This window comes from Passer domesticus, chromosome 1 (assembly GCF_036417665.1).
Source record: "Passer domesticus isolate bPasDom1 chromosome 1, bPasDom1.hap1, whole genome shotgun sequence".
Lineage (NCBI taxonomy): Eukaryota > Metazoa > Chordata > Aves > Passeriformes > Passeridae > Passer > Passer domesticus.
Genome location: NC_087474.1, coordinates 129,494,934 through 129,516,673, shown reverse-complemented (window position 1 = coordinate 129,516,673; position 21,740 = coordinate 129,494,934). Strand labels below are relative to the sequence as shown.

At 42.6% G+C, this 21,740-nt stretch overlaps 2 long non-coding RNA genes across 2 annotated transcripts; one reads left to right on the top strand and one right to left on the bottom strand.

The window, feature by feature from the left end:
- Positions 1–2,735: 2,735 nt before the first annotated feature.
- On the bottom strand, positions 2,736–5,597 carry LOC135280961 (uncharacterized). The gene is made up of 4 exons (XR_010347761.1): positions 5,319–5,597; positions 3,616–3,912; positions 3,344–3,533; positions 2,736–2,870 (listed from the first exon to the last, which is right to left on the bottom strand). It is a non-coding gene; the product is annotated as an uncharacterized LOC135280961 (long non-coding RNA).
- LOC135280970 (uncharacterized) lies at positions 3,495–7,084 on the top strand. Its single transcript, XR_010347774.1, has 3 exons — positions 3,495–3,565; positions 4,060–4,679; positions 6,545–7,084. It is a non-coding gene; the product is annotated as an uncharacterized LOC135280970 (long non-coding RNA).
- Positions 7,085–21,740: the final 14,656 nt, after the last annotated feature.

The following is a 21,740-nucleotide window of genomic DNA, read 5'->3' as shown; positions in this document are numbered from 1 at the left end:
ACTGCTCCACATAGCATATCAAAGATTTGCTCCATCTAGGCACAAATCACCCTTGGAAGGGGCACTGAACTCTGGACTGCAATTGGACCTGGTCCTGCAGATTGCCTGCTGCATGATGCCCTGTGGAGTCCTGTGTCAGCCACTCGTTTGGTACAGCTATTATAGAAAAATAAGTCAAATGAGCTTATTGAGACCTTACCCCTCACTTACAGTACAGTTCTGCATTATCTGCAGCTGGGACAGTCTGACCTTAGGCTGCATGGAAAATGGAAAAAACCCTACAAACTCTTTCAGTGCTCAGACTAAATCAAGTCTGCTCTGATTTATGTCAGGGTCACCACTCATATTTTTTTTTGACTGCACATTTAAGGCAACAGTTTATTCCTATACCTTGTGCAGTCTAAAGGGAAGACTTAAGAATTTGACTTCCCTTGTGAAATACCTTAATTTCTTCAGTTTGAGGAATGATCAGTTACTGTAAGCAACTGATCAGATTAAAATGCACAAAATCACTCATAATCTGTATACGTCAAATTCCAAGGAAATTAGGCTATTACTAGTGAAGAAAGACAGCACAGAGGAAAAGCATATTTTCACTCTGACCTGGCAGTTCACTGACTCAGAGACAGGCTATCTGTACCAGATCTGTGAAGCAATCCAGAATATTTCAACCAGCTGGGTTGGATAATGCTGACACACATGAGACAGAGCCAATAGTTGTATCTCACAGAGGCTGTAACAGTCCTCAGTGTAACTAACAGGTGGTGTGATGTTCCAGAGGCTTTGCATGATTCCACCCTAGTTTAAGTCTAATGAAAAACAGTGTAGTTGGCATCCATACTGGTTGTCCATAGAACTCTGATTTCTGTGAGTAGGTAATACTGATTACACAGGTAATCAGTTTGTGCAGCTCTTTGAGTGACTCTTCGTTCTCATTGCAGTGTCTGGAAAATCATATATGGATATGGTAAGGAGCGTGACTTGCTCCTCTAGCCCAGGAAGCATTTTCACCTGATCCTGAGATGGGCACCCAGTTCCTTCACCTCTGTTTTGCAGATGTCATTGAGAACCAGCAACAGTTTCTTTCTGAAAGGACACCCCATTATTCAGTTTGCAAATACTGGTGTATATCCCTTTGCCAGTGGCTTATCAACCCTTTCTTATCTTGCTACTCAGGATGATTTGACAGATATCCTCATAAGATCCTGACAAGATTTCTTGATAACAATATGACCAGAAAAGTAGCCAGTAGGTGACTTTCTAAGCCCTCCTTTCTTCTTTCAGGTAGTTTTCTTTATGGAGAGTTAATTGAAGCAGGAGTGGTCTTATCCTGTGGCACAGGTGTCACTAGCAATAATCAAAACCCAAACATCTTCAGGCGATACACAAATACAAGCTGAATGCTTCTGCTTCCACACGGCCTGGAACACAGCTAGCGGCTTCTCTGTGATGGCACCTGAAAAAGCACTCCTGAGGACCTTCATGCTCAGAGTAAAATTTACCCATGGCAGACAAGCTATCTTCTCTGTTGAGTACTTGAGCATGTTTTTTGACCTCCTTACTTGTTTTTTCTCCCAGAAAAGTGTGAAGTTTCTCTCCAGTAGTTTCCTGGTAAGTCTCCTGTAGTCTTCCAAAACGTGCTGGGAATATGACTAATGAAGTAGGAGTAGATGAGCAAAAATATTTTCTCTTTTTGTGTCCCAGTAGCTGCAGCTATGCTGGTATCTCAAACTCTGCCAACCATGAGACCTAGAGGCATGTTCTAGCTCCATCCATATTCCTGAGCCTTCTTGCCACCAAAGCACGGGACAGGCAGAGTCATTCTACCTATGGATCTAACCCATGGCTTGTGCCATCTCCTGACACAGGCAGGGAAAATTTTGGGAGAATTTTACTTAGCATTAGCTTGAAATATGCCAGGAACCCTAGCAACAGTGGAGAAACATAAACACATTTTGGTGCCTGGGAGCATTTATTGGTACTATTGTTTTATTTTTTCCATTATATTGCTCAAAAAACCTTGAGCACTTTTAAACTGCTTTCCAATTGAGTATCTCCTAGATCCAAGATCTAATTACTGAAGAGTAATAAATCCCGGCTGGTAAAAGAAATCCTCCTGGAGAGCACTTTGCAGACAATCCGAGTGACAGCACAGAGATTTTTATTTGTTTTTCAGGGTGTAGCTAACACTTATTGATGTGTCTAGAACATTCTGCTCATGCTTGGAAGTCAATGGGACAGGAATTCCTGGTCTCACCTCTTGTTCATGTTCTTTGGCTATTCATGGCATAGAAATTATCTGGCTGTTGTGAAGACTTATGGAGAAGGTAGGGTGAATCATACTTGTAGAGTGAATGTGTCTTTTATTCCAGGATATTCTCTCACTGGAGAAGTTCTTAACAACAGGTTGGGTGTAGGGAACCTGAATCTGATGTCATGCCATCTGTATAATTTCTGCTGTAACCCATAAACTTGCTAGTGAGTTTATCTCTTTCATGTTCCTTGAAAAACAAAAGCAGCCTGAGTTATTTCAAGTGGGCATGTTGAAGCCTTGCTGCTGTAAGCGCTACAGGGTAGTATAAACCTTCTCATTCTTTGACTGTGGCAGAAGATCCTTAATGCTCATATGAATCCAGGAATTGATGGTAACAAATGTTTTGTCTGGTGCCTCTTCATCAAAGTTAGTAGGATAGCTACAAGCTAGGGTGTTTCTACCTCCTCCACTCCCATTATTGCTTCGAATCAAGTGCCAGAATAATTAGTTCATTGCTGAAGAACTTTACAATGGTTTTCTTAGCAGATCTCATATTCCACACAAGGCAACAACTCACAGGTCTTAGTCCAAGTACAAGAGGGTATTCCAGCTGGGACTGGGAAAGAAAAAACCCTTAATGCTATATTACTTGAAGCCAGTTTGTGTAGTCCATGTCCTCCACTAAAGTACCACCCACCAGTCCAGATGACTCTGGATTCATCTCATACACTCCCAATCGATCATACAGGACAGACAACACTCACAGTGTACACAAGAGTGACAAAATTCAGTTCTTGCATCCATGTCAAAGGGCCTCAGGCTGTGGATCACAAATGTAAATGAGAACAGCTGAATACTTTTCCATTTTTGCTTTTGTTTTTACCATGGGGTTTGACGTGTCACATTCTGTAATATAACTTCCCTTTTCTAGTCACAAACAAATGACATCTGGCCACTTTCAATAATAAACTTGAAGAGAGGGGACATTTCCTTTCAGCTTGTTTTGCCCCTTCTTAACCTTCAAATTCCAACGAGAGCTGAGGAGAAGAAAAACTTTTTAAAAAATAATCCCCTAATGATTAAACTTACCGATGGAGAAAAACTTTGCTTCGAGCCTCTGAGTACCGTTTGCTTCACACAATCTCAAACATCCTGACACAGTTAATGCTTGAGGAGCTGTTTGCTGCTCCCACTCTCATTGTTACATCATACAGGAAACCTTGCAGGAAATGAAAGTTCAGCCAGCCTTCTCCTCCCTCAACACCTTGAGCTTACAAGCCTAAGACAGAAAGCATACAAGGAAGAATGAAGGTGGGGTAAGAGCACGGGAGAGGCAGGCCAGACACAGATAAATCACATACCTTGATTTTCCTGTCTGGCACAACATTCAGTTTTCTTTCTGGAGGTGCTTCTGGGAAATAATCTGGGTTTCACTGAGCAGGAAGTTTTCACTGTCTATCCAACATGGGGGCTTGTCATTCAGGGTTGTGTAGGCTGAGTCTGCTTTGTGCCTGTGTCACCTCAGCAGGCATTTTTAAAGGATACAAAGAAATTAAATAACTCTTTCTTTTTAATTGAAAGGATGGGCTGCCATCTCTTGACGTACCCTCAGTCTGAATGTTCTTGTCACCACAAGGATGTGGTGGAGCCCTTTGTTTCTGTGGAAAAAAGTCTGCTTTCAACCAGACTCACCCAGCCCTTTCAAACTGGGAGCAGAGAATGGCTGAGGTTATCAAGATGAATAAAACTGGGAAAGGCACTGTGAGCAGAGGAAATGAAAAGCTCTTTTCTTCTTCTGTTCTTAGTCAACAGAAATACCAGACACATCATTTTAACAGCTCAAGCCAAAACACTACCAGTGGTGCAGCACATAGTACATCCAGAAGAGGCAATTTAGGGACTGTGAATGGAGCTGCAAGGCCTCCTCCTGATGATCTGCAAGAGCTTCTTTCAGAGTTGATTCAGGACAGGGGAAAAATTCCCTTTTGTTTTCCTATGTCCCAGATAGTGGCACCATCCCTGCCACCACAGGTAGCTAAAGGTTTTCTAGTTAAATGTTTTTCTCTTTCTGATGAGAACATGATATATGGAAGCAAATTTGTGTTGAAAATTTTGAAATGCTAAATGGAAATGCACCATTTTTGCTTCCTGTTCTGCCTGCCTGTCCAGCCAGCTGCCTGCTCAGCTCCCTTCTCTCTCCCTTGGCAGGTGCAGGACTTCTGTCTTGCAAAGTGCTTGTAAAAGCACCTTTTGGTTCCAAAACACTAGGAAGTGCCACAGCAAGAGTTGTCTGTTTTTGTTAAAGCAAATGTACAGCTATTGCCAAAGCAAAGCTAATGAGGACTGCAGGAGCCAGGCAGAGATTCAAACTTCTGGACTGACATCATCACAATACGAAACAAGAAAATTTATTCAAAAAACAAAGGTATGACACTTTCCCATGAACTCACAGAACAGTGGAAAGCCCTCCAGGTTTCTTTGGAATATGAGGCCTGCTCGTGAGTCTCCTACCAAAAGGCACTGGCAGGCCACCCCAGCCCAGGTGGGTTCACCAGGGCATGACTGCTCCTTCTCAGGATGCAACAGGCTGTGCCAGTGCCCTTGTGCAGTGCAGATCACCCAGAACTCTTTAAATGCAGCCCTCTCCTTCGGAGGCAAGTTGCATTCCCCCGGACACTCCCTGGGAGCACATTTCCCTGCAGGAAAATGCAAGTGAACCTCTTGTGGTGCACGAAGGAAATGCTCTGCATAGATCCTGTCACTTCCAGCAGACATGGCCAGCTTTTATCATTTTGCTGCACATGGCCCCTGGGGCTGTAGAAGTCTCCAAGGCTCTCCTGATTTGTGGTGTGGAACTCTCTAAAGCAGTTGGGGATTGACAGTGTTGTTGAGCAGCCTGGAAGACTTTGGAATGTGACCTGGTAACTTGTGACAGGAAAAATCTACCAGGGAGGTGTGGCTCCCCAGCTGCTCTTATTTCCAAGGTTTGTGTCCTGGCGTGTCACCTGACAGCCTGCCAAAGAGCAGCCTCTGTACCAGCCTTGCTGCAAGGAAATGGCAATACCTGTAATATCCATGTCCATCTATAGAAGAGTCCACCATGGGAGCAAGCAGCAGGGCTGGTGAGCCTACTGCCATTGTGAGGCTCACAATGCTCACTTCAAACTCCACTTCAAAACTCACTTCAAACCCCACGAACCTGAGATTTAAACTATTATCGTAAGATTGGTCTCTTCCTCTGTGCCTTCAGGGGCTGTGATCCTCCATGGCTTGTGCTTCTCACAGCTTCTCTTGCTGCAGGGTTTCTAGGAAAAAGAGCATGGAATCTCCTATGATGAGTCACAACACATGGCCACACTGTTCTGTGGTGATGCAAAGGAAAACACAGCAGTGCTGGTTGGAGATAGTCAACTCTAACCCTCAACTCTCCCTGAGGACAGAAAAACTCAGGCCGTGTCACTGAACATGGGTGGCTGAATTCAGAGCAGTTGTATACTGTTGCCATGTCCTGTTCAGATGCTCTGAGAGTCAGCTTAGCTTTCTAGTCTGGGAGAAGTTCATCCATAATTTACATTTTCCAATATTTTCTTGGTGACTAACAGTGTTAGTGAACTCTGAGGAGAACAATCTTTCTGCCGCTGTTTGACCAGCTTGTTTTGCAGGTCCCAGCCTCATCTCTGACTCTCCCTGCTTGCAGCCTGTTGTTCAAACAGTTCCTTTGTCCCCGAAACTCTGTGGTCCAGTGCTTTACAGCCTGTCCTACATCCTCCTGACCTGCTACAAAATCTCTTTCCAAAAGCTATCATTCATCAGTTTGTTCCTGATGAGAGTCGTTGATCAAAGCAAAAATGTGGCTTGTTGTACTTGCCACTATCAGAGAATCCCACAAGGCATATCTGATGTGAGCACCCATGTTCCCAGCAGCCAGGGAAATTGTAATCATGATTAGATGCACCCTGCCCCCAGAAGAGGGCTTGGCTGAGGCTGGACAGTTATCTGGGGCCCCTGTGGGGTGAAAGCACTGGCTGTGCATGGAGAGAGAAGGAACAGAGAGTTCTCCATGGCATTTCTCTGCAAAGGGCCCAGAGCAGAGAGCTCATGTGGGCACACACTCAGAGCTCCCTCCCATCCGCTTACAGTGTGCAGGAACATGGTCTGGCTTGGAAAATCACAGTGCAAGTACTTTGCCTGACTGACACAGAAAAGTTTCTGTGTTTATGGAAAAATGACCAAAAACAAGGCGTGAGTGGATTCTTTCATAATCAAGATCATTTTCTCTCCCACAAGCAGGAAAGCAGAGGGGCATTGCAAGAGAGGGAGATTTTGCTAAGCGGATTAACATATTAACTAAAAATAAAGATTGGACATATTTGGAATTCTAAGATAATCTTGCTTTTCTGGTGACAATAGAAAAAACTCAAGCCTCTCTCCTCTACTTTATGTGGTGCTCCAATTCATTCTAGCCTGTTAATTCATGAGTTTATCTGTACTGTACATAAAAAAGATATGTCTATGCCTAGAGCACATGCTGCCACTTGGGTACAGATGATCTAGTGATTGGCATATTTTGATTCATAAACCCAATGCTGAATACATTACCAGAAGATTTGTTTTGAAATAAAAAATTGTTCATTTTTTATTTAATTACTTCAAATGTTTTCCCCATATAGCATCTCCCTTTCATTTTGTCCATCCAACTTTATGAACCTGATCAAGGAGTGGATTTTTTAAAGCCCCCTTATAGACTCCATTTAGCCTGAAGTGCCAAATCTCCCTGCCCTTGTAACAGCAGTCTTGGTGCTGTGCTTGAGTCCACAGCAGTCTGAGCAGGGGAGACATCGTCTGGGGATAATGGTGTCCTTCCTGAGGCTGTGCTGTTTTGACTTGGCCAGTTCCAGCCCTGGAGGAGATTCATTTCAGCTGTCTTGGGCACCTGCTGGTGCTGTGTTCTCCGTGGTGTTCACCATACAGTGTGCAGGCACACACAGGCTTTTCCCCTTCTTCACTGTCATAGCTCCTCCTTGGCTTTTTTTGCTGCAAATACTGGGCAAGGAAGCAGATACATGGACCTCCAGTTTCTCCGTGCTCCTTAGGGTGTCCCCTTCTCTCACACCATGGCAGAACAGTCCCACAGGTGGCTGGAGGATCACCCCAGGATGTTGGCCTGGGGGATTATCTGTGGCGTCCTTTTAGGGCAGTGCCCAGCAAGCCAACAGCTCCACAGGGTGGAGGAGACTCAGTGCCTGCACTGCTGGTGTTATCTCCAGCTTGTGTAAATGAAGGTAACTGGTTTATTTTCCAGTCTGTCAGCCCCAAGGGGAGCCTTTTGATGCACACACCCAGTGCAGATTTGGTGACCAATTTTACCACTGCAATTCAAAGTTGTGGGGATTTCAGGCCCTCCTCCCTCAGCCCAGTAGGAAGCACAAGATGCCCTGGTGGCACAGCCTGCATGCAGTGTGTCTGCTGGCCAGCAAGCACTTACCTTCCTTTAGGGCAGGTCTATCCTAAGACTCCAATCTACCCTACTCTCCTAGAGCTTAAAATATTTTCTTCTTTCAATCTGCAAAGACAGCTGAAATCTCTCAAGAATTAATGAAAAATAAATGCCATAGCAATCTTCCCTAGGAACCTTCCAGTGGGTTTATATGCATATGTGTGTGTGTTTATGTATACACACATGCACACAAGCAGACTTCACCATTTCAGCAGGGGACTTTCTATTTTACATTCTTCTCGGGCTAACACTTGCACTTTAATACCAGATATCACTGTGAGACATAATGAGGGTCATTAAATGTATTTATTAGCTTATTAAAGTGAACTGCCTTCACTGTTGCAGCTGGCCTGTGTTTTATAGAAACCCCACCAAATCCCCAAAGTCACACAACAGGAGCCCAACACACTTTAGCTGATGACAGAGTAAATATCAAATTTACTAGGGCTAGCAAGTGGCAAACACAGTTCTGGTATGTTATTTGAAAACCTGCCATGAGGCATAATACGTAATTCTCAGCTCATAAGGGTAGAGTTGATTTGGAAGGAAATATGAGAAGAATTTGATAGGATTTAGTAATATTTTCAGGGATACAGTTTAATTATAAACAGTCAGGAAGCTCTTAGATACTAGCTGTGGGTCTCAAATAACCATTAAAGGCAGAGGAAATACTTCAGCTTGCTATATAAGCTGATCTAATGTGGATTTTAGTCATAACACATGAGATACATACACCTGAAGTGCCCATATCTTTAACAAAGTCTCTGTGGAAAATCAGTTTATATTTTGAGTTAAGTTCAGGAAGAACAGAAAGACCCAGTGGGTGCTGTTTGTCTAAACAAGGTGTACCTGGACGTGCCCAGGTAATTGCATTTATGTTTTTTTCATTAGGAAGCCTTCATTTCTCACAGGCTGTAGTCTGTGAAGCAGCTTTTTTTCTGTTTTTTATGTCATGAATGTTTCTTCTTTCACACTGGGGTTCCTCAACCCTCCTTTCAAACACTCCATGGACTGCAATAGCAGAGCACTCTCAGTGACCCAATCACAGATGGAGGCCAGTGCAGGATGGGGTTTTGCTGCTCAGCACCTCCTCCCAGGAGCCTGTCTGGGGGAAAACACGGCTGAGGAGTCCAGCTGCAGTGAAGCCCCTCACTGTGGGGATGGGCAGGGAACTCTGCCCCAGCAAAGCCCCAGGAGGGCTGGGTTTAGTCTCCCAGCCCCACAGATTCAGCAAAGGTTGGGATCCTGAAATTGTACCAGGACAGTGTTGCCCTTTAACCCTCACTTTCAGCTAGTCCTGCATATGTGAAGATGATGGGAAAGGCTACAACTCTCTCTAAACATTTCTTGAGCTGTTCCTCTAGGGCAAAGACAAATCAGCAAATCAGATAGATAGATAGATAGATAGATAGATAGATAGATAGATGGATGCAGTATCAGTAGATGCAGAATGAGCCACACTTTTGGCTGGAGATGGCTCCAGAATTCAGAAATCAGAAAGGGATTAATCACAAGGAAGTAGACTTTGTTTCTAAAAGCTCCTCTCATCCAAACAGCCCTCTCAAATCTGGTTGGGAATAGTCTCCCAGGACACTGGATGAGCAATGAAGCCAGGTGAAGACAGAGGAGCTGCTCAGCCGCTGTGAGATAGCTGTGACTAAGAATGATGACCACTGTCTGCCTTAATCAAAAAAAAAATAATCCTGTGTCCCTTCTCACTCCCATTACAAGGAACTCACAAATGGGTTTGCATCATTTTCCATAAAGCAGAAGGAAAACCCCTGCTGAGGTATTTTTACTCTCTTTCTATCTCACTGTCCTGCTCTAACACCCACAGTTCTCCTGAAGATACAGTCACTGCTTATTCAAAGTTCAAGTGTAGGGGGACCCTGAGCTGTTCTGCCAAAAGCTTTCCCCTTCCCCCTCCACCCCCGCCTGAATCACTGGCAGCAAACATAATGGCAAAGGGTGTCACATTCTTCTTACCGTAATTCTGTAAAGCAGGCTGGGATATTTTCCGAGATTTCTTGTACAGCTGGATGCAAGCAACTCTCTGTGTGTGTACATGTGCGCACACCCAAGTGCCAGTAAATCATCTTAAACTCACATGCTTGGAAAATTACTGGTTGATTTGGCTGTTTTCTCCTAACTAAGTGTGTGTATTCAAATTATAATTGAAGATTTACGTCTTCAGGCTCTATTCTTCCAAGTTCTTTGTTAAATTTCATATATGAATAACACGAAAGCGTATCCCAGATAGCCGAAAGGCATGAACTGTAAGTGCCCACACCTCTGTACACACTTTTTTATAATGGTTTAGGCTGACATGAGCCAGGAAATTCAGAGTTTGGTCTCACATGGTCTTAATTCATACCTTTGAACACACAAAATCTTCTCCCTATAGGGTTATATTTTAAAAATAGCCAGTGGGATTTAACCCCAAATTTCTGTACAACTCTGGTTACATTGGCTCTTTCTTTTTCAGCTTTATCTTTTACAGAGTTTCTTGCTCATTTCTCAGAAAGATAACAGTTAGAAAGATGGATTGGGAAAATATTAACTAGTTTTCTATAAGACCAATGTTATTTTTAAAGTGCTGGGGTATTTTTTTTTATTTTACTATATCTTAAGCATGTGTATATTTTATATCTTCCTATCAACAGAGTGAAAGATACTGTAATTAAACAATCCAAGGACTCAACAGTTGAGAAATGCCAGAATAAATTGCTTGCACAAGTCTGTTCACTTTTCTTACACTTAGGTCCAAGGACATGGCTTCTCCTTAGGGTCAATGCACATTCACTCTGGCACTTGCCCTTATCAGATCCCTCTGCCCTCTGTGTCCTCCTGGGTCACTGGCACCTCGGCCAGTTAAGGCCAGTCATCCAGAGTGATCGTCACATCCCAGCCTCTCATCCCTCTTACCCTGTTTTATCATGTGTCTCCTAAGCTTTTGGCCCACAAAAGCCACAGTAATCTCCCAGCTCTCCTCTGAAAGTGTGGTTCTCACTGAAAGCTGGCACATCACAGTGTAGAGAAACTGGCTGTAGATCAGGTGATTATTTTTTACACACACAAATACACTGTCTATCAACAAGTCTCCCACGCACTTCACCTGCCACCTGCTCAAGTCAGTAGAGGATACAGCTAATTCCAGTTTGCTGATGAAGGCAAAGGAAGGATGTAGGGGCTAAAGACAGGAGATGAGAGTTTAAAGCCAGCCCACATTTACTTGAGCTGAGCAGCCTGGACATAGAACAACCTATGATCACACAGACCTGACTGTTTATCTGCTGCTGCAGTCAGCAATTTGTCAGGGAGTTGTGCACATCTGGTTGCCTGAGCTGCTCTGCATTTGGAAATTGGAAGATCTCTAGTCACAAAAAAGAAAAGGCGTACAAGTCTGACTTTTGCAAAGAGCAAGGAATCAAAACTGCAAATCCCTCCATCCACCCACTTTTTTCCTTGGGCATAAAGATGTCCCATCCCAGCTTGCTTTGAATGTTCATTTGGCCCTTAGGCCAAAAACAGAAAGAAGAAAACTGGGTCCCTGACAAGGAGTAGGTCTTTCTTCTAGGAAACCAACCTGAAATGTTCTGACTGAAGGAGGAAGCATTACCCAAAGCTGTGCCCCCCTGTCTGCAACAGGACCTTTCCCCTCACATAGCTCCTCAGAACCTCCCTTAGCTGAAGCTGAGCCAGAAGCAAATGAGGCAGCATGGACTGGACCATGGCCCCACAGCTGAATGTTCTGGGACTTGACTGGAAAGCAGCTGAATTCTGGTCGCTTATTCAATATTTTAATTTTTATCTCAGTGACAAGACAGTTTAAAAATGCATTTCCAAGACTCCCCAAAAACAAGCTACAGTGTCATACCACTTCCTATGTTGCCTGGGTGGTTCCTGCATTGCTAAATTTGTCCAGACATGTGATTCTCAGAAAAGCCTGGGGAGAGGCAGTATCCCAAACAGAGCACTGGCTGACAGCAATGTGAAACAGGGAGCAAAAGGACTGTCACCTGCAGCTTGAGACCTCCAGAGAAAGGACAGTTTCTGAATTTTTTTGTAAGTAAACAGGATTGTCTCAGAGAGACAGCTGACTCCATCTTCTGTTTCCTATGCAACACCTGCAGCTCCACATATTTGGCTAACATTTGGGTCAAAAAAAAATGGGTAACATTAGTATAATCAAAGTAATGTAATGGATTTGACCCAGTGAATGATTTGTAAACAGCCCGAAGTCTTTTGGGCTGTGGACTGTTGGGGTTTGGGACCTAAAACTTATTAGTCTTTTCAAAAACGCCACTGGGCATTCAGGATATAGAGTATACCTTCAACAACAGCTTAATTGACACTGTGTTTCCAGTGAGCTAGAAAGGCTTTCATCTACATGGAGACATTTCCTGTGCCCTGAAAAGTTGTGTTTTAGAGCTTCAGTTCTGTCCCTCTCCCCCAATTCCCACTGGGGAGAACAGGACAAAGAGTGCTGAAGACCACAGTCCTGGCATTGCCCACAATACAGCTGATCATAAAGAACATGTAGGATTCTCACCCTGAAAAAAAAAATCTCTGAATCACATCCTGAGTATTCCCTAAACTCTATATCATCTTACTTACTTTTTCCAGTTTCCTCAGATGCATTTTTATTCCCAGCTTTATTCATGGCATCTTCCAGAGCTCTGCAGGTTTACCTCTATTGAGTAGTTTACATCTCTCAATACAGATCTTGTCTGTGGCTGAAAGGATGTCCCTCCACCCCCTCCCAACCCTACATATTCTCATAAATCTTTGAAAAACCCTGTTGATAAAGAGCAGCTTGTTGGTTGCTCTCACTGCCTTGGCAGGTAAACCAGCCTGGAGGAACAAGGAGTTCTCTACCCTCACGCCAGTGGATGTACAGCCTCCTTTCCACTGCTGCCAGCAGTCTCCAAGAGTACAGAGTAACAAAAAAAGCACCCCTAAAGAGCCAAGGAAATGTGACACTGTCTAAATTCAGGTAAAAGGTTTTTTCACACTAGTTGCTTTGTATGGCTGGGAACACTGATGGGGTAGGGAAGCAGTGGAATCTGTTTTCTTGTCGTTCAGCAGAGGCAGCATTAACTGACTGGGTTTAAGACAGTGTCACTTATGAGGCACGTATGGAAAACTGCTGTGAGCAGTAGCAAACTGCTTGCCACTGGGCAGATTTTACACAGAATAAGCCATGGATTCTGGATGCAGACTGGGGATGCTGAAAGAAAGGAGGCAAAGATGAGAGCTGTGTGTGTCCATACCCAAAACCCCACACTACAAAGCCCAAACTAGAAACTGCACCATTTCAAACAGAGGAAATTCTAGAAAATAAAGCCATAAGCAACTACTCTGTGAGGAAATAACAGATTTAAAAACTAAAATATCTTTTTCATTCTTTACTTCTAGTCCACTAGTCCACTCAAGTTTCAGTTGTTTCAAAGGACTTTCTTAAAAGAAGGAAAAAAAAAAAAAAGCCTGAGCAGCAATTTGAGCTTATACTTTGTGTAACAGTCTCTAGCTTGAACTCGTGAAAGTATTTTGCTTTATCTTTGATTCAAGACACAGGCTATTCAGTTCATTAACACATGTCAGAGCTTACAAGTTAACTCGTGGTTTGCTCCTGCAACCCAGAGAGTTAGCTGAGGATCCACTGATCTATTTTTATTATCCTGTTTGTTTATTTCCCAGTAGATCTTTTTCATACTCATTGATGGACTTTTTGGGTATTAGCTACTGAGATGTTGAATGCACAGGTGCTCTGAAAAGCATGAAGTATTGGGTTACAGAATAACTGATGTGATCTTTTGGCTTTTGCATCTGATTGTTAAAAAAAAATAAAAAAGAAGAAAAAGCATCAATTGTTTATATTTCATTAGAGCTTTTAGTCCAGCAAAGAGGCCAGATGAACTTCTTAATTCTACATTTCATTTTGGGACCTTATGTGTAATATCAAACAGAGTAAGTGAATTGCATCAGTCCCTGATTCAGCACATGGAGACCCTTGTCGCTGAAGTTTCCCAGTCAATCTATCCTCTTTCCCCCACCCCTGACATAAATAAAGTCAGGAGTGGAAGATTCCCTTCAAGGAAATTTATCTCTTTGACAGTCAAACAGGTGGTGAAGTTAATGCAAACCCTCAAGAGAACTTGGTTGGTAAGAAGGGCTCTGCAATAACTAACCACAATGATTTACAAGGGACTAAATTGCCAGATTAGGCCTTGATAATTTTTCAACTCTTGACTTCATTATTACCTTGTGGATCTGGATCTTACATCACCTCTAGGAATGCCTGGGATCAAATTAAAGTGGAAACACCTGGTTGAAAGTCAGTTCAAAACACAGATTTAAGAACTAGGGGGGTATTTGTTTGCTGGATCTGCTTTTCATGCATTGTAGACAGCTATAAAGTTCTGTTTCTCTGTGCTCAAGCTTTGTTTTCAAATGCCAGTTTGCTTTGCATGTGTGCTTGCTAATAATTACTGCTCTTTGCAAGCACACTCACTGCTTAGAAATATACAGATCTGTCATGTGAAGCAGATTTAGAAGTTAAATGGTGTCCAAGTGAGTCAAGCTACAAACTCAAAGACAGATTGGTTTGAAAATCTGTGGTTTGACCTAACACAGTATGACTGTCTATGGAAGAAGGCAGAGGTACTCATGCAAGAAAGATTTGCACAAAAAAAAAAAAAAGGATGATGCTGTAGTTAAGATAAAATGCAAATAATTTTTTTTTAAGTAATGTGTGAGAACAAATAACAATTTTTGCCAGGAATCTGTAGCTGGAACAAATCAGTGGAACACTCAAAGGAACAGTAGACAGTGAGTTAATGTCACAGTACTGCTACTACACTGCTCTGTTTGAGGAGAGTCTACAAGCCTTTGTGCTTTTTTTCCCTCTGCATCTTAGTTGTCCTTCACCAGCTCTCCTGCTCAGCTGGGGAGCTGCAGCCAGTACTCATGGCTGGGTTTCCATGAGTCAGGGAATTCAGCACTGACACAGGAGAGGCAAAGCTGTACGACACTACAGCAGTAGGAACCCTTCATAGGACACCAGGTGGAAAGTCAACAATTTATCTAGTCCAGACAGCTGCCAGGCCATAATGCGAAGATAGATATTTATAGAGCACAAGAGAAATCCTTCCAGTCAGTTCTGCTGCTGGCACACAAGCAATGGCTGCTTCATCAGAGAAGGTGTCCAGCTCCAGCGAGTCCTGTTGATTTTAATGGGACCCTGCCTGGATGGCTTCAAATGCCAGTTCTGGCCTAACAGCCTTGAGGGGTGAAAGAAGTTCAACCACATTTCCTATGTGGAAAGACTTAATTTGATCTGGAATCATTCCTCAAGGGTACCACCTCACATGGCTGATAGTACAACTGGGCATGACATGCCATTCAGAGACCAGGGTACTAGAGAAGCTGGGAAGGACTTGTTACCAAGTTTCATCAACCAATGCATTGCTTGGTGCTCTTTAATGGGTGAGATTCTCCCGTGTGTGGTGCCTTTCTGTTTGATAGAGATGCATTGCAACAAGCTCCTGCCTGGGAAGAAGTCAAATGTGTTTGACAGAAAATGACTGTCCATGGGCACTGGAGCTCCCTGTAGGTATGTGCTGTTTGTCTACATTTGACTTTTCCAGGACTAAAGATTCCTTCATAGGGCTCTAGGTAGGCAGTGCATCACAGAGGCTTGAGGGACAGCTTCTCTAGCTTAGAAGGCTGGGCCCAAAAAATCACCTCCATGCATGGGCCAGACTGCAAGCGTTAGCTCTCTCTCCGGCTTTGTTGAGGGCACTTGAAACTTCCCAGTGTAGGCTGGGAGAGAAGCAAAATCACAAAGATGATGGTAAATAACTTCCCCTTTCCCCTGGTGAAAATGACACGACAGATGGGGAACTCTCGCGCTGCCCATGCAATTGGGTTCCTGTTCCCCCTGGGACCAGAGCTGGCAGCCCCAGCAGGAAGAGGAGGCCAGGATGCAGCACCTCAGCAGGTGAGAAAGCTCAGAATCCTGACCATGACACTGGAATTGTCTTCAGGGAGTGAGACTCGAGGAAAAGCTCCAGACAGTGACAGAGCAGGAAGTTACAGCAGCTGTAGGAGCTGCGGTTAATGAATTTCCCAGTGGGGCTTTAGCTTTTGCTCTGCCTTGCTCCCTCTGGCCCAGAGTGCCGTATTAGTTTCTCCGCTTCCCAGCCGTCCCAGTCCCACAAGCTGTTTCGTGTAAGAATTTTCAAGGCAGCAGATTGTGTTATGAGTCCCCAGTGAGAGTATAATTTTAGGTCCGTTTCCAAATATTTAGTAACAAAGGCTTGACTTCCCAAGGTGAATCCCAGGAACACTGACAGGATCTCCACATCTGATCATTCAAGCATCGGGGGAAGGAGAAAAAATTAAAATATATAGGGTTTTTTAGAAAACAAGAAACTTGGGTCCCACAAGCTCAAGGGTTGTGGAATTTCATGTGCAATTTTGTCCCTTCAGTAAAAAGGGGTTACCTTGGCTGACCTGACTGCTCTTATTAGGTGCTCTAGGTCTTCAGAGGAAAACCTCCACAGGGGACTGCAAATATTTATAATACCAAAAAGACAGAGAAAGGTAAAATCTCCTTGTTGGAGACTCTGGGAATAATTACCTCCAAGTCTATTGTAGCCACTAATTTCAGCTAAAAGTTAGCACTTTTCCAGGTATGAAGAACTTGGGGACAAATTATCTTCTGGTCCTTGTCCCCATCTCAGTCCCAGCCCCAACCTGGCCTGGACTTGGTGAAAGTTATTGCTGTTCCCTTCAAGCAAAGGAGAAATAAATTATTTCCTTGAGAAAACACCATCTACCAGCAGCTGTGGCTCAGAAGTGCTCTGCCTATAAATAAGGATTCCATATTAAAATATAGTTAAAATTATTTTCAAAACATACTCCCAAAGCTTAAAAACTCTTCATAGGCCTGTTGTTATGTAGTTTGTTATCCCATCTAGTAAGAACAATTACATATCTTCTAATTGCTTCATTTTTTTCTAGTTTGCGACACAAAATAAAGATGTAGAAGAGACTGCATGACTGCTTGAACAACCTGGATTTTCAGAACCACTCTAGTATTCCTCCAAAATTCCCAGGTTAGTCCTGGGACTACTGGAGTACCTTATTTTTCACATGTTAACAGATGATGTATTACATGAGTCATATGTTAGTTTTAAATGTCAAAAATTTTAAAGAACGGAACAAGTGGTCACTTCTGTAATCCAAAAATAAAATACAGAAGACGATTGTTAAATTATCTTTGTTTAGAGTCACTACAAGCAGAGAAAAGCTGGCATTTTTTATCAGGTTGTTTGGATTGTGGATGCAAGAGCTGAGGAAATCCACATGTCAATACTTTTGCTGGACTGTCCTAATCTATGATGTCTCCAATGGAAGCCTTGGTCCCATCTGCATCATGCTTATTTTCCACCATGGTGAGGACTTGCTGGACAAGAAGCTGGCAACCCTCAGCATTTCAAGCACTGCAGTTCACAGGCAAGCCCTGGGAAAGCAGAGGTGTTGAGGAGACACTGAGCTGTATCTGCATGAGGGCTCCCACTGCTGCTACCATAGTGAATTAATAGGAGCCACAAGACAAGACCTGATGGTGAGACCTCTGAAGACACCAATACAAAGAAGAGCACTAACACTTGCTAAATTTGGAGATATTTGGGAAACCTTAATTCCACCCTCTGCTCCAATCCTACTGTTGACATATAACTCCTTACCTTACATGCTGAAGGTTTAACTAGGCAGAAGCTCTTTTAAAACAGTGCAGAGGTCAATATTCCTGGCTCTCAGCACGGCAGGATAACCTAACATCCTTAATTACTGTGGGATGCTTCCATTTGCCCATTAACTACTGATCTGTGTAGAGACTTAACTTGTATTTAGTAATGTTTGTCCTAAATGTGGATCCAAATGCACTTGCCTTTAAGAAAATAGAACAAGTTTAAGCAAACTTTGCTTATCTGTATCTTAAGTGGTTGCATCCGAATGAAAGTTTGTAATTATCTTCTGAGGGCTTGTTTAGATGTGAGAGTTGATGGAAAAGGGAGTGGGACAGGCATTCCAAAGGCACTGGCTAGTCCCAAGTCCCAGAGCACAGAACTTCTTACTCCAGAGTATCCTTGTTTAAGTTGGGCTGGAACAGTTTATGATTATTTCAAGATACAAAGGTAGCACACACACACACATAGAGCCCTGCACACTTAAGTGCAGCTATTTCAGAACAGCCCCTGTGCAGGGCTGTGTGTAGAGGAGCCCTGGTGGATGGATGAGCTCAGGGCTGTGGCTGCCTGCAGCTGCCATGGGAAGGGAGGGCTGGATGTCAGCGCGAGCAGACACTGTGCATGCACACACCCTGCAACAGGAGCTGCTAGAGCAGGTACAAAGGGGAGATCCCTAGAGCCATCTTAGCACCCCATTCTTCCTTTCCCACTAAGAACCTGTCCCTGCATACAGCTACTAGCCTTCCAAATGCTCCAGCATTAGCTATTCCCCATATCTTACTGCCACAGCAGTTGTTATTGATAATTGGATTAGGAGAGAAAAGCTCCCGTCATTCCAGTGCCATGGGCACTAGCCCAGGCACATTGTTTGCTAAAATGTTTTCCATCAGAATAGATAACATTTTAAAGGCAGTTTGGTCAGCCTGTACAGACAGGGATGTGTTTAAAGGTTTGATTTTTCTTTTCCAAATACATTGTGGCTCCTTAACTGCTACAATTACCATGCTTAAGAAGAGGGAACCAAACATCCTGCCAATTTAACTTAGGCACAAACACACACAAACACTTGATCCTGACTTCTGAGCATTCATCATTTAGGTCAAAAGCTTTTTTAAAAAAAAATTGTGGAAGAAATGAATTGTTTGTGTATTGTCAGCACTAAGCAGATAGATAAGTATGTAAGCTGGAATGTTATTTCTAAAGTTATTTTAAATATTTGGGTTGTCTACTTAAGCTATGTTTAAATAGTTACTATGAATTTCTTCATTTCACTGAGGCCATTATAAAGCCACACTTTCTGTCACTAGATACATCAGCATTTAATGGTCAGGGAAAAACCATGGCAGGCTAATTAGAATACCAGGGGGCTGGGGTTTCTGTAACTACATTTCCAACTTTGTTGGATACTGTCCCTAGACTCCCCAGCCTTTTATTGCAAGGTGTGTGACTAAACACCTGGAATATAGGCTTAGGAGCCTCAGAACAAAGTAACACTTAAATAGGTGCCCTCATCAACCACTCTGCCTGATCCGCTGTTTCAGGGACTGTTAGAAGACCTCATCTCTGTGATAGTTTTATTTCCTGTTTGTGGGCTATGAACTTGGCTGTAATGGAAAGCTGAGCAGAGCCCCAGTTCTTCTGTACTTGGAAAACCCGGGTTTTAATGGAGAGAAACAAACTCCTGAGGTTAAATACTTACTCAATTAACATTTGCACTATGATTGTCACTTTTTGTTGAACAGAGACACAGAAGAATTAGGAATCAAATTAAGCAGAATTATCTACCCAGAGACACAAGAAAAATTAGGAATCAAATTCAGAGGTTAGGTTAATGATTTTATATGCACCAAGTTCTTAAGCAGGCACACACTTTTAGAACCATAGTGGCCCATAACTTACTCCTTTATGTGCATTCACTACAGAGTTCTGATCTCTCTGAATTTTCCCCAGTTGCTCCTGAAGACCAGACTCATAAGGGCTTGTCTATACACAAAAGTTAGGACAGATTATGATGGTGTTTGAATGTTAAGAATAATGGTTGCTGCTGAATTATGCATTCATTGTGAAGCTAAAGGGTATTGTTCCTGATTAGCTCACCGCACTTAGGTCTTCTGCACAAGTCTTTATGATGTAAATATATCTATATTTATATATTGTGTTACAAACTCTAAATATACAGACAGGCCTAATGGAGGGGAAGAACAAGTCAAACTATAATGAGCATCCAGCTTAGGTGCTCCAAGCTGCAACTACGTTAATACATAAAATAACCTACAAGCTCATGATACAGGAAACTACTGACACCAAAAGCAAGGACACTTGAAGCCCAAACTTGTCTATCTCATTCCCATGGCTGAGTGGGTACACCAAGTCTACAGATCTGGCAACCCCAGATTCTTTTTAAAGACTAGGAAACAGAGGAGAAGCCATAGAAGCTTCCTATAGATGAACCAGTGATGCAAATTGTCCTGTTCACTGGGAAGTAGACTGCTACAGAATGATCTTCAAACACCTTTTTTACATGGCTATAAGCTTACCACTATTAAGATAGGAGCTTTCTGAGAAAACTCTCATCAGCTGTATATCCCATCAGGTTGTTACAGCAATACAAAAAATACCAAGAGGTGCACCCACGTCAGCTCATCTGGGTTTAACGGGAATCTTTCACGGCATTGTCCTACAGAATGAAGAAAAAAGTTCCTACATTAAGCTACTAGTCTAAAGTATTGAATTAGAACTTTTACCTGAGCTACTTAAACTAGGCTGGCTTTATGTGAATTAAACAGTCTATCAGTCACAGCCCTGAAAAGACACAATTCTGAAAGTTTCTGATTGTAGTGTTAAAGGAAACTCTCGCCATCACATGGTATTTGCAGTGATTTAGGGCAACATAAACAAGGGATACCCCGGTTTCCACTCCATCCTGTCACAAATCTCTTCCTGCTTCATAGGAATCACCCATCCAACTGGGAAGTCATGCAGTCAACAGAAAATCTTCATGGAGAGGTGAGATTGATTTCTTTACATGAATTTTTTTTAAGGTGTGGCTAGAGGTGACAGGAGTTTTTCCAAAATAGCTCATGTGTATCAGAAAAACTAACAAGCCGAATTCTTTTGGAGGCTTGAATTTAATTTAGGCTCAGTCTTCCCCTCTGCAAGACAAGTACTATAGAGTCTCAAAGACTCTCTCCTCAAGCAACTCTCATTAGATCTACAAGGCATCTGGTATTCCCTTTCTCTATGTGTATCAATGACTTTTGAATAGAAGATGAAAAGTTAAGACAATGAGTTTTAGAAACATGATCACAGAGTGCAACATCCACAAGCCACTCCCCCAGCCACACAGCCAAAGAACTGAGAGAAAAGGTAGTAAATTTGGAGAAACCAGGATGATCGCACATCCCATAATAAAGTTAAACTCTGCAAGCCTTGAAACTTGCTTTTTAAGTAAGCATTGTAAATTGGCAGAATGCTTTATAGAACACCTTGGTATTGGTGGTCAGCTTCTTATTTTTCCTTTTCTATCAGGCTAGTTAGTGTCAAGTATCAATATATCAGACTTCAAAGTTGCTTCTTAGTCTGACAGAGCAGCAGAGATTGAGACATCTTAGAAAACAAAAGTGCAATACAATGATGCTATGTAATAGAATAAATTTGTTGCACTTGCTTTTAGTTTTTTTTTAGACTTTGCTGTAAGAACATGGGAGGTAATTTGGCCCTGGGGAAATCTTCTAATGATTTTTTCAAAAGAGCATGGAATTTGGAGTAAGGGTTAATGTAAACATTTTCTTCTACTTTCAATTAGTTTCTAAATAGAGCTAGTTAACAACACCATTCTTGACACAGATACCAATTTTTTATTTTATATGTGTGCTATGTATATGCAGTAATAACTAGAGCTGTACTGAAACTACATTTACTTTTTAACTCACTGAAACTGCATCCACACCAGATCATTTTTTCAAAGACCTGAATACAACTCTGTAGAACACCAAAATGAATACTCTTCATAACCTCTTGAACCAGCTACTTCATCAGTGAGTTTAGAAGACAAAATCGTCAGCTCCTAAAGTTCAATTTCACAGTACCTACTGATAGCCTTCAGAGATTACACTGTAAACCATGTAGCTGACAAAGTGGATACAGGAGTTGAGCCATAAATATTTGATCTGTGTTGACACCAAAGAGTTGTGGAACAGGTAGTTTGTGTTAGTTCAGTCTTGAAAGGAAA